Below are 12,525 nucleotides of genomic sequence, written 5' to 3'. Positions count from 1 at the left end.
AAAAACAGAGAAAATCTAGTGAAGACACTCCTTTAGTCCCACTCATATTGAGTGTCAGCACACACTCTTGAAGGCATACAAGGTAGCCCTGAATGCTTTCATTTCCCCCAATTTTAGACAACCAATGTTTTAACTCCCCCTTCTATTACTCTATCAAACTATTACACTGAGGAGGATATCTCTGTGCACATTATTGGACATTATGGGATGTACAGTGTATTCCTTGGTTTGAAGAAATGACCATCAGCTGTCCAAATCCATGTAATATCTTTTGTTCTGTTTGTTTGTTTTTGTTTTGTTTTGTTAATGGCACTCTGAATTTAAATCTTCCACTGGGTAAGCAAAGCCCACTCTAGAGTCAGTGTCTCTTCCTGTCAAGAGTCCTTTGTAGCTCCCAGGGCTACCAGCATCAGTCCCACTTGCCAGCTATGTTCAGAGCCCTCCCACCAGGGAATCTACCCCATAGCCATCTGTAGTCTGTGTCTCTCTTGCTGACAAACAGTTATGGTTGGCATTTTGTACCTGAGAAGATGCAAAAGAAACATGTCTGGATTTGCCCCATCTCCACACTGCTGCAGTACCCCCTATATTCCACTCATTTCGTGGGCCCTGGTGGCCACCTCAAGGAAACACACACCAAAGTTGTTCTTCTAAAACATCACTTGTCCTGTGTTTACTGCCTTCCATTCCTGTTGGCCAATGGCCACAAATGTCCTTGAGTTTATTTATTTAATCAGCTCTGGGAAAACTGTGAATTGGTCATGTAAAGCATTAATTTAGCTCTTTAGATATTCTTCAGCAACTGTTGAACAATGAACACAACTAACTCTAAGTTAATTTAGTACATCAGCACTAGGGAAAATGGCTAACCTGCCAGGTTATCACACTGCTGCTTCAGACGTTCATCACAGTTTTGAAGCAATGTCATGGACATGAATCAGTATCCCTCCTGTTCAAAATACTTAGTGAGCTCACCCATAATGCCCTGCAGGACATAGCACAGTTTTATGGCAATGAATGTGCCTGGTTTATAATCCATTGGATTGTTCTTCCCAAGCGTCATCTGCCCGTGTTCACCTCCTTCAGCACCTGCTAGACGTGCACTTCACCAGCCATGGGAAGAACGTTCAGTCTGTTAAGTCAATGTAGTGCTATTTGTGTTTCTTCTCGCATGTCATAAAAATGATATGTCCATGAATCTGACACCCTTCTATTCAGATGTCTGACATCTGACTCGTTACATTCCACTGGATGTACTTCACCAGCACTGAGAAGAATGGACAGTAAATCATGTCATTGTGGTGCTATTTCTGTTGTACCTCACAGGTCAGAATGAATGTTATGCCCATGGATCTGAATCCCTTCTGTTCAGATGTTTGACATCTGTCTTGTTAAACACTCCATTGAATGCAGCCTGGCTTGATGGCAATGAAAATGCCAGTTTTTAATCTATTACATCAATCTTCCTAAGTATCACTTTGTATGTTCATATCCTATAACACGTGCTGAATAATGCTAAACACGGTCCTAAGTTTGTGTACAGACCTGGGAAGAATAGGTGGTCTATCAGTTTAAGGCAGTGCAGTTTCAAGTATTACACTGAAGTCCAAAGGATCATTAAGACCATCTGGCTAAAACTTTTCTGCTCAAAATGCATGATGCCTTTTTTCGTAACTGCGCACTTTTGCCTCCTAACTTGATGGCAGTGAAGTTGCTTGCACTAAAATGCATTGGATTTATCATCCCCATAGTCATTTGCCCTTTGGTAAGATTGTTCATCCCTGGCTGGACAATGACCACAACACACCTGAGGTAATGTACCTCACCAGTCCTGAGAAGAATAACTAGTATATCATTTCAGTATAGTGATGCTTCATCTTTTCCTTACAGCCTGAAGGAATACCAGTTTTCTCAAGCTACTAGGAATGCCTTTCTTCCCGAGAATTTGATGACCTCTCCTGTAATAGCCTGTTATATAGAACCCCAGGCTGATTGCAGTGAAGGTGCCTAAGTAATCGTTGACTGGGTATTCCAAGCATCACTTACACTGTGTGCACCACTTACATTGTGTTCACCTTCTACTACATATGCTGGACTATCAGCACAATTAAAAATTAGTTCATGTACATCTCCAGCCATGGAAAAAATGGCTGGTCTATCATGTCAATGATATGCTGCTTTATAGATATCTCACAGGTCTGCAGTCATGGCACAGCCATGAGGTTGAATCCATTTTTCTCATGTGCATGAAAACCATTCCCATAGGTCTTTACCGTAACCAGTCAGGCTTGAAGACAATGAAGGCATTAGGCTTAGAATCCATTGGATTGTTCTTCCGAAGTATCACTACCTTCACATTCACATCCTTCAACAGCCACAGCTCTGTTATCCTAACTGGCCTTGAATTCATGTAGTGCACCAACACTAAAAACCTTATAAGTGAATAGATTCAGCACATAAAGTGTTGCATCTCTTGCTTCTCTTTATCTTTTTTCTCTCAGCCTTAAGTGGCACCTTTTCAGAGTCCATTTCTGATTATACCTCTAAAGTAGCACGCTAGGCAATTCTTTCAATCCCTGTCAGTGACCCTGTTTTACATTTGAATTACTTGATGATATCTAACTGTTTAATGTACTTGCTTGTGTGTTAAACTTTGGTCAACATCAGGATTCGCTGAGAGCAGGAACTAAGTTTTGTGGTCTCTTATCACATCATCTAAAAAGTGCTTGGCATAGATATACATATATATGCATATTTATGCTGAATGAATGTATATGTGTGAATTAATAAATTGTGATGTCCAGATGGATTTCTAAGGGACATGAATTTGGATCACAGAAAGTGCACAGTCAAGTGTGGAAACATCTCAGATAGAATACCCATACATCTACACACTGTAACCTTACAGAAAACAACTCATAGTAGCATATATTTAGTGTATTACATAAATAAGCCAAAAATAGACCTCTGTATATGGGCCCCTAGGGTTTATTTATTCATTTTTAATTTTTTGAAAAGCAGACGGAGTCTAATTATTTCAAAACCCCATGGGCACCAAACTCAAATTTTTGTACATTCAATATTTTTTAAGCATAGACCAAATAAGCAAATTTTTAGCCAATTATAGTTTTCCTGCTTTCTATACCTAGTGAAACTATGCCCAGCATCTGCTAGCCATAGATAAGATACAAACTCCAGGGCTATAAAGGCCCCAAGGTGTTTTTGCTCTCTGAAGATCTCTGATCCAGAGACTCTTCATCTTGTGACTAAGTGACAATACCTACACATGTAACCCCCCTCTCTGATCCCTCTTTCCCCTAGAAGTTTCCTTGCTTTCCTCACTTTCTGAAGGATGACCCTTCTGCATGGAAGCCTCTGGATAGTCTCTTGCTGTGAGGGACTTCCCCCACATGCAAACCTGTGAAAGCGTCGTCCAGATAAAGCTTGTGTGTGCTACCTTATTGTAGTTTTATCTTTTTCATTGAGAAGCCCTCAAATCCCTAGAACTCCTTATAAAGAGGCAGGAAGAAATGGAGGTAAAGCAACAGTGGGATCTATGATTTATAAAACTTTTTAAAGAACATATTGTTATATTTCTTATATCCCAAGGAGTTATGGGATTGGGGTGAGAATATTTTGGAAAAATAGCACTGTATTCTACAACAGTAATTATTTTGACAGGAATTTGTGTTCGAAGAATTGACCCAGCATTTAAAAAGTCAATTCCAATTACCAAGGATAGTTAAGAAGGTGCTAGTTTGGGAAATTAAAAATCTAAGAGGCATCCTCAATTCCTCCTTTTAACATTCAGTCAGTGAACAGTTCCATTTATTTATACTCCTAAGCATTTTTAAACATACGTGCTTCTTGGCAGTTCCACCACTGTTGCCTGGTTCTAGCTGTTCATTCACTTTTACCTAGAATGTTTTAATGGTTTCCTGACTTGTCACCCTGCCTCCAAACTGAAATCCTTAGGGTTCATCAGTCACAATCACACTACCTTGGTCCTTCAAAAAAGAGTCTGTTCATAGTCCTCTACCTTAAAACCCATTTGTGGCTCCTGTTGCCTTGAGCAGTCCCTCCATGATCTGTACCCTAGACAAGCTCTCCAAACCCGTGTTTAGGTTTCATGACATTATCTTTCACATAGCCATGTCAGTGTTCATACTACTTCATTTGGTTACCAGGACATCCTTATTTTTCCACTTGGCACACACCTGTACAGTTTTAAGGGTGAAATTAAGTCCACAATGGCATTTATATGAAGGCATTCTCAGACTTTCAAGAAGAGTTGAGCTTCCACTTGCCCCTTTTGTATTTGTTACCATTTATAGAGCCCATAACCATATTGAGACCTGTTTGATTCAGCATATAGAGAGACAACGGAATTTCTTAGCTATCAGTGTTTACCTTGCAAATTTTATTGCTCATAATGCATAGTAGATGTTCAAACATTGGTTGGTTAAATAAATGAATATTTGGAGAATTGAATGAACACCCAAAAAGTATAAATTTCCATTTAATTAGAAGGTATTTAAAACACTCCAATCTGAAACCATACTTACTTTTGATTCTTGTAATGCCTGGAGCTCATGATTTTAATTATGTTTAATGGACAGTATACATATATTTTATATACATAATAGAGATTAGGTTGGAGATATATTTATTCTAATCATATATCTTAGAAAATTTCTGTTTGATTTTATTTAATCCATTTTATTGTCTGGTTCCTCAACCCAATACATTAGAATGAATAAGAGTTAGCATGCAGAATATATAAAAATAAGTAAAATGTTGTTTATTATCTTTTTACCTTTATGAGTTTCTTGGTTTCCAAATAAAGAAGAGTTTATTCAACTAATGAAAAGTGTCAAAAATTTTTCCATTATGATAACAGTGGCATATTATAAATATGTGATAAATGATCTTTCATTTTTCGATATACAGTGTAAATATACATAGATTTCCCAAAAGATTTATTTGTCCATAAGATGTTTCAAAGAAAAGAATGTTCTCTCTCTGAAGAGTTGTTTTAGTATACCAGATTTATAAAGCCTACATTTCTTTTCTAAACTTATGCCAGAGAAAACCAAACACTATTTTATCTTTAGTAACTGGTCTTCTTGTTTTTATCCAAATGGATTCTCTCTCTGTTCTTTGAAGGAAAAAAAATTTTTTTTTACATGCTGATATTTAGACAGGCAACATACAAGACGTTTAGTAATTCTCTATTTGATAATTTGGCAGAATAATGAGAAATAGAGCACTACATTGTAACACTGTATTGAAATTTGTTTAAATAAAATAAATAACAAACGTAGGGTTAAAATATAAAACCTAAGTTCTTCCTGAAGTTATGTAAGTAATACATTTTAAAAGTTAGAAAGTTAGTGACATTTGAACTTATCATAATTTAATATTCAGCAAGAATTTTAGCATTGAGGAACAAATTTAGCATTTCTTTTAAGGATCTTAACCTTTACATAAACTGTTTATTTCTGCATTTTGGTAATCATTTTATTCATAATATTTTTTAATTTTATAAAAAATGGTTTTGAAAGTTTTCTGGGAAATGATATTTTTTATTATATCCTATCCTGAAAGCATGTTATTTATTTATCAAATGTGTGAATTTACCTTGTTCATGAGTTTTCCAAATATGCAAAGGTCAAACAGCATGAAATAAAAATGTTATAATCTCATTATTCCTTACAAAGATCTTTGAAACCAGTTTAAAATGATGGAGAATCACATTTGAAACATCATCACTCTAGACTCTAAAGTCAGGTAGTAAAGTCAGGTAATATGAAGAAAAATAAAGCAATAAACAGTATTCCATTGAGTAGAGTCAATTTTAATAATTGTTTTGTCAAGGGGATGTTGTGGAAGAGGGATTGTAAAACTGGATTGACAACTTTAGATGAGTAGAAAAATCAGGCCAGTTTAAGGAATGTACACTTTTGTGGATTATCATTTTATAAATTATGTTGAAAAATTTAGCTTCACATTTAATTATCTAAAAACTCATGAATCAGAATAAAACCTTTTGAGGATAAAACAACAACTTCATTTTCCTGTTGTTCCATTTCAGGAAATGGAACCCCGGCTCCATTATTGATTAAATTCAGACATTTTCATCAGGCAATAAGCAATATATAATATTGGGAAGCAACTTAATTTTCTATTTATGTCTAGTGAAAATAGAGCCCCTTAAGCTAGATTATTTGTAATGATAATATGTTGTACTCTGTTTTATGAGGAAAATAAATTCCAGTCATTTACATATGTGACTAGACAGTTGCATTAGTCTTGGCCTATATTTGACTTTTTTAAAATTTACAGGCAGCCATCTATTTTCTCAGATGTTGGAAAAACATACAGTGGAAAGGCTTTCAAGAGAAATCCTTATAGAGACAGCTGATAGATGCTGTAACTCCTATTTTTCTGAAATTGGGGAAGTCATCAAAATAATAGTTATGCCAGTGTTTTCTAGGTCACCAGTGAGTCCTTCAGCAGAAATTGCACCCAAGTACCTCACCTTCAGTTTAAGGTAGCAGTAGTTGTGCAATTTTAATTTAAAATCCAATCTTTTTTTCTTTCTGAGACTGTTTTGAATTATAATGTTAGATAAACCTAATGTAAAAAGAAGGAAAATTGTACATATTTGTAGGATTATTATAATAGAAAATACTATGTTAAAAGAAATTTTTCAAAAAATAGAGTTCATATGTCATAAACATATTTTTAACCATAGTATAAATAAAAAATGTATGTATGTATATATTGGGAAACCCCCATTGCCATTGTCCTGTGTTTGATAGGCTTCCCAGAGAAACACTGATTTTTGGAACCAGACATCCCTTCATTTAAGTGTAGAAACGTTCCAGAAATTGTTTGTAATGAAGATTTGTATTTTTGGGAAATAATGTACTTGGACTGGGAAATTGATATGTTATCAGTTCACTGCTGTTATGCCTGTATCACTTTACTGAAAGATAGAGGTCAGTGTCACATAAATGTTAACTTCTTTTCATTTTTCCAAATACTTCATGTTTTTATAAAAATGAGTGTTTTGCTGTGTTCTTATATTTCACTTTATAGTTTAGAGTTTATAATTAAGGCAGGGAAATTTCCCTTTTATGGAATCAGAGGAGTCTCAAGTTTTTATTAAAAAGAGGATGAATTTTCATTTCTCAATACCATAAAACCAGTGATAATAAGGGGAGACTGACAGTAAAGTATAATGGTAGAGTAAAGGAGACCTCACTATAACCAACTCCACTTACTTTCCTAACAGGACCTTTGGAAAGTGTCATAAAAAGTGGGAATGGAGGTCTTCGGTGCCTTTAGATAAATAAAACTATAGACTCTAAGTTCCATGAGATTAGGCAACACAAACATCTTGCTAAATGATGTATCTCCATCACCCATCCCATTGCCAGGCACACAGTAGATTCCATCAATCAGTGAGTTAGGTGTGTCCACAGCAACTTCTCTAAGACCTGCAATAAACTACGTATCAATGATGAGTAATAAATCATTATAATACCATTCCTACAAAGCATATTGCAGTATCTGGTACACTGAAATCCCTCAAGTGAAATAAAAGGAATATAATAATAATTAACTGTATTAAAATGCAAATATACAATGAACATATATTTGCAGTTTCTTAATATAAATTGTAATTCTAGATTCATAGCAGTGACCTGATTACATTGTTGGGCTCATTATCACAAGGATATTTGAAAGCCTGTTACCTGATTTAATTTGCTGTCAGTCAGATATGTTTTCATTTTAATATTACTGAAGATACAAATTTGATTTTTAAAAAATACTTGTATGAAGAAGAGACACCAAAATTTATTATAAGTTTTTAAATGCTCCACAACATTGGGTTTTATTTTAAACTCATTTTAATTAACATATAGTTTGTTAGTTTTAGTTCTTTCAGTAGTTCACTGTTTCTTCCAGGATAACATAAGCACAAGAGAAAAAGATATTTTGATAATACAGTACTCATGTTGTAGACAATTAGTGATTCTTATGTTTGTGACTTTGCTTAGAGTTCTTAAATCTGATTCCTGGTCATTACTTTGTGGGATTAACAAATTTTAGAAATTTTTTACCTCTAAATCAAGCCTGACTTACAGCCAGTAGATGTAATAATTGTATTATACATCACCATTTTAGCTTTGGTCATTGCCTTCTTAATATGTGTTATCTTTGTTGTATTTTGCCCAGTTTTGACATATTTTATGCATCATTTATAAATATAATGTAATACAATATGATGTGTTTGCATTCTCTTAAATGTGTACAAATAGGCCTGGTTAATTCGATCAATATTAGCTGTGCCCCAAAGATGAGGATGTAGTTTAGAAAAGTTGAATAACTGCTCCTAACACTCAGTGAGGGTTTTTATTGTTATTTGTTATCTCCTTTCACACTGTATCCCCCTTCTAGAATGCTTCCATGAAACTTAGGGAGACGAAGCTGGGCCAATAATATCTCTCTATGTTTACTGTACTGTTGTGTTCTAAATAACAAAGAGTTAAAGTATATTTGTAGAATCATTAGCTGACAATCTATTGAACAAGAACAGTACTCAAATATATGAGATTAGAGCAGAGGTTGGCAATTTTTTTTTTCTGTAAAGGGCTAGATAATAAACATTTCAGACTTTGGGGACCATATGGTCTCTGTCTCACTACTCACTCTGCCGTTAAATGGAAGAGTGTGGCTCTGTTCCAAAAAACCTTTATTTACAAAATCAAGCGATGGATCTGATTTGGTTTTAGGGCTATAGTTTGTCAACAACTGGCTTAGAAGTTGGATTCTCATGTTATTTCATGAAATTTTCCAAGGCAAATTTCATTGGCATGAAATCAGAATGAAATTTTATGTAATAATTATTTTCAGGTTATTCAATGATGCATGTAAATTAAATGTTTATAACTAAAAATTGATACATACTCTGATGGATAGAAACTAGGTTACCTGTGCATTTAGTAATAAATTAATAGAATGCAGGACATATTGGACCATAGAATAGTGGAGGTTCAAGTTGATAAATGCTCAAGTAAAGTTATAGATAATTTGAATATGTGATGGAACTATTTTGCATAAGATGATCATGTATTCAGTAGAACTCATTCAGATATGTACTGCTAAGTTGGTAAATTTCAACTAGAACATAGATACTCAACTCTGAATGCACATCTGAAGTCTCTAGGAAGTTTTAAGAATCACAGATAGAGCACTTTCACTTATCATGGCAGAATAACTGATAGTAAAATTATACCCTACCATGAACAACTTGAAAAATAGACAAAATATTTGAAAATACTCTTTTCAGACTTGGACAACGAGCAGTGCAAGATCCCTAAAGGAAGGAAAAGGATGAGGTGAGCCCTGTAATAGCCCTAGATTTTCACAGAGGCACTTAATGGACTCTGGCAGAGGAAAGGTGATCCCAAACTGAGAACAATGGACTTCCCAGACTTAAGAGACAGATATAAAAGTTTTGAAGGCTAAGGTGGCTGAAACTTGTCGGGTGGAGTACCAGAGCAGAGAGAGTTCTGCACTGAACAAGGCTCATAGAGATCAGAATTGGGATCATTTTGAATATTTGGCTGAATAAGTGTCATATGCATAAGGTGAGATTCCATAAGGTCAGACAGAGAGTAGCTGTCAGAAGCTATAAACTGAAGAAGTTCCAAAGTTCACACGAGGCTGGGACATCACTATTGATCACCCTGAGACTTCGGTAGAGACCCCAGAAAGGCCACATTATAGGAGGAAGGCTATGCTAGCCCTAGAATAAAAGCTAACCTAGACCCATCCTAACAAAGCTGAGAAAAACGTCTCAACAAGAAAATGCTGATATACAAATACATAAATGTCAAAATGAAACTCAGTAGTCTTTCAAAGAGAACAGCGAAATCTAGATAATTGACAACATTAATATTCATAATTTCCATCATTATCCACAATTACTAAACATGCATGTAGCAGGAAAATGTGGATCATAACTAGGAAAAAATCAATTAAGAAGATCCATAATTGATAGAGATGATAAAATTAAGAAAGAATTTAAAAGACATTGTAAATGTGTTTAAATAAAGAAAAGAAGAATATAATGAAGAAATAGAAAGTGTAAAAAAAAGGAATTTGTAGACCTAGAAATTACATCAAATATTACCAGGTTGTATGGCTGTGGCTACATTCATTCTATCTCTCCTTAGCCTACTTGTCCTTGACTTGTCAGTAATAAGAAAATAATTATAGCTAACTCACTGCTGCTGATGTCCTATTGGACATCATATTTAAATAAAACATCCTTTGCAGTGCATATTTACGTTCACTTTTACTGGAGATTATTCAAACCCATAAAACTCAAACCTAATATAATTAATAACCACTGAGATTGAAAGAGCTGAACTATGACTATTAAACGTTTCTTAAATAAATGCAATATGTATTTGTTAAAGTTGCAATGAAATAAAATCATCAAATATCATCCAATATTACTTTTTTAAAAGTGTATAGCTGCACTACATACTTGAAAGTTAAATCTGAGTCTGATTAGAGGATGTTTTCCCTTAATTCACTTACATTTTCCCTTTCAAAAAGATTTGCGTACCTGTTCTAAATTTGACAAGGATAATTAACTATATTTTCTCAAGCAATTTCTGGATGTTCCAAAGATATATCGGTAACCATCATACGCTCCCATAATTAATGCCGGAGTTGAGTCAGCATACAGAAAGTGTGGCCTTTGGATGGCAACTCTTGGCTGAATTCCTAATGTTCTGTTTCAATTTCTGATGAGGTGATGAAGTGGAAAGCTTGTTCGATGTAATTTTGCCATATGTTTCTTTTGGGATTTTCGAAAGAGGATCAACAGCTTAAAATCACCAGATGAAATATTTCAGCTTTTCAGAGACCAGAATGAGGAAGGTCAAAGCTAATGCTTTTTGAAATTCTACCTGAAATATCTGAATCCATTCCAAGTAAGCCCAAGTAGAGGTAGAGTGGTAGGAATACTTTTTAGGACTGCAGCAATATGATAGAAAATGTGTGAAATGTAGTATAATTTATACACATTCCACATGTTCAACATTAGGAACAGATACGCTCTAAATTTGTTTTCCCAAGATCAACATGATGCAGATAACTTAAAATGTAAATGTTTCAATCTAAATAAGCCCAACACATGATGAGACTTGTTTTACGAATGTAATATTTCAAAAAATAATTACCTTTTAATAATCCCTGCAGTAATCCTAATACTTACAAATGAATTCCTTCTGAATGAAAGTCAGTGTTGGGATATACTTAATATTTAGTCTTTATAATATTTGCATAAAATGAGCATTAACCCTAAAGAACACCAGTTTCTAAATGTGTGAAACTGGTTTGTCTTCAAAGAGCATTCTTCTAATAAAGGCAGTAACATATATACAAATTTTAAATATATATATATATGAATACTCTAATGTATTTAAATTGTTTGATTCCACATATAAGTGAGATTATGCAATATTTTTCCTCTTCTGTCTGGCATTTATCATTTAGCATAATGTCCTCTAGGTTTATCCATGTTATCACAAATGGCAGAATCTAATGTACAGCGTGAAGACTATAATTAAGAGTATTGTGTTGCATACTAGAGATACGCTAAGAGAATAGCTTTTAAATCTTTGATCACACATGCAAAAAAGGTGATGGAAATGCTAATTTGCTTGACTGTAGTAATCATTTCACTATGTGTATGTGTATAAAAACATCATGCTATACATAAAATAAAAAAATATTCTGATGAACCAGCCAGTTGATCAAATATATTTTGTAAGGCATGGGGACATTTTAAAAGGCATTCTATTTACCCAGCCTAGATAAAGAAAAACAGAATGTTCCAAAGGAATTCCTTAAACACAGAAACTAGGAATACATTGAAGTCCCATGAATCTTTCTTTACCTTTTATGTTTCTGACAGGAGTTAGTAGTAGTCTAGAATAATCAGAAGTCACTATATCCTGTTCCCCATTCCACCCCATTAATGGCATAAATTAATGAATATTTAGTTCAACTCAACCACAAAATAGTTTTGTGTCAAGCATATATCTTATACAGCAAATTTTATATGCTTCTCATTGTGTTATATTAGCTATGTATTTTTCAGCAAATCTGTATTTACCATCAGAAAATATTCCAAGATTGTAATGGGACTTGTTTGCTATTATAAAAGTATAGCCTTTTTCAGACTTGTGTCTATATGAACTAGTTTTTCTAATTATTTTGAGGTGAGGGTGTGGTCCTTCTTGCTACTTGCACAGTATTTTGCACAATTTGGCCTGGATTATTTTTTCTCAGTATTTTAGTATGAAAATTTCCAGACCTATAGAAAATTTGAAATACTTGCACCATGAATATCCAGGTAACTATAACTTAAATTCTATAATTGTTAACATATTTCATCATGTGCTTTATTTATTTTTATTTTTATTTTTTTGAGAC

The sequence above is a fragment of the Pan paniscus genome, chromosome X (assembly GCF_029289425.2).
Source record: "Pan paniscus chromosome X, NHGRI_mPanPan1-v2.0_pri, whole genome shotgun sequence".
NCBI classification, from domain to species: Eukaryota; Metazoa; Chordata; class Mammalia; order Primates; family Hominidae; genus Pan; species Pan paniscus.
Note: the sequence above shows the minus strand (reverse complement) of the source record.